The 1,613-nt window shown below is 52.1% G+C and overlaps 1 pseudogene; it reads right to left on the bottom strand.

Moving 5' to 3' along the window:
• LOC132493771 (ferritin light chain-like) lies at positions 1 to 631 on the bottom strand (annotated as a pseudogene).
• Between the last annotated feature and the right edge of the window lie 982 nt (positions 632 to 1,613).

Below are 1,613 nucleotides of genomic sequence, written 5' to 3'. Positions count from 1 at the left end.
AGAGGGCTCCAGGGCGGTTACAAAGCTGCCTAGTGGCTGCAGAGCTGGGCTTCAGGCAGAAGCTCTGACGCCAGAGGGGCTCCTCAGAGGCCGCTGGACTTCAGAGACTCCTGTTTGTGCTCGAGCGTGAGCCTTTCGAAAAGATACTCGCCCAGCACAGCCTGCGGACCAGCCAGCCTGCAGAGGTTGGTCAGGTGGTTGCCCATCTTCTTGATGAGCTTCAGCTGCTCCTCCAGGAAGCGGCTCTCCAGGAAGTCACAGAGGTGGGAGTCTGCGCGGGCAGGACCCAGGGCGCGCAGATCCGATAGTGCCTGGTTCAGGTTCTTCTCCCTAAGAATGGCGGCTTGCACAGTGTCCTGGGTTTTACCCCACTCATCTTGAGAAGGCTTCCGCGCATCCTGGAAGAGGGCGCGGCCGCAGCACTTGTTTTGCATTTTCAAGAGTCGCTGGGCGCCCTCACACTTCTCTTCAGCCAGTTGGCGAAAAATGTGGCCCCCATTGTCCAGAGTCCCACTGTTGCTGTGGAAATAGAAGCTTAGAGAGAGGTAAGTGTCCACAGATGCATGTTGAACAGGCGGTGGATGGCGGCCTCCACCTCGATGGAATAATTCTGACGAACCTGGGAACTCATGGTTGATCAGTGATAAGGAGCTAAGCTCCAAAAACGGTGTTGGCCTGTCCTGGAGGCTGAGGATAGCTGAGTGGCTGATTCCAAAGGTTGCGGCAGGAAGAAATGTTGGAGGGTGGTCGGGGGCTGGAGCAAGGAGCGTCCCTGGGTCTGTTCATTCCAAACACTGTTGAAGCCAAAGACAGATCTGCAGGACTGCCGAGTGCACTGCCTCAAATAGGCTTTGATATAAATGAATAAGAAGTCCAAGCAAGGACAAAACTTACCCTTCCCCCGACCAAAATAGCTGGTGATACTAGAATCTAGATCTGGGAAGGGATTCTTCCATTACTTTAACATTCCAAGCCACTAGAGCAGTGGTTCTCAAAGTATGGTCACCTTGTAACCAAGCAGTACCCTATGGGGCCTTCCTAGGACAGACCCATCCCCCATAGCCTCTGCTGTAGTTCCTCTCTGAAGTCCTCAGATAATAGTATCTCAGGCATATTTCTTGAGTTTTCAGATGCTAAAAACCGCCACCCAATGGAAGAAATTAACTCTTTGATGATCATGAGCACACAGTCCCCAGACCTTCTGGCACCTAAGGATGGATAAAGTTACCTGCCCTGTGGCCTCAACATCAGCCAGTCAGATGATTGTGCACGAGCTGATCACATTCCTTGGGACGTCCCTCCCTCACGTGGCCTTTAAAAATGCTTTGCTGAAATCCTTTGGAGATTTCAGGGTTTTTGGAACACGGGCCACCCCTCTCCTTGCTCGATCCTGCAATAAACCTTTCTCTACTCCAGACTCCAACCTTTCGGTTTGTTTGGCCTCACTGTGCTTCAGACACACGAACGTGCATTCAGTAACAACCTGACCAGCTTTACCAGCGTCCCCTGATAATGTGTCAGATATTCAAGTTTTAGGGCCCTGTCCCAGCCCTATGGAATCAGCAACTCTAGTGGGGCTCAGTGATCTCTGTTATAACTGGCCCTCCAGATGA

The sequence above is a fragment of the Mesoplodon densirostris genome, chromosome 7 (assembly GCF_025265405.1).
Source record: "Mesoplodon densirostris isolate mMesDen1 chromosome 7, mMesDen1 primary haplotype, whole genome shotgun sequence".
In the NCBI taxonomy this organism is placed as follows: Eukaryota; Metazoa; Chordata; class Mammalia; order Artiodactyla; family Ziphiidae; genus Mesoplodon; species Mesoplodon densirostris.
Note: the sequence above shows the minus strand (reverse complement) of the source record. Positions and strands in the feature narration are given on the sequence as shown.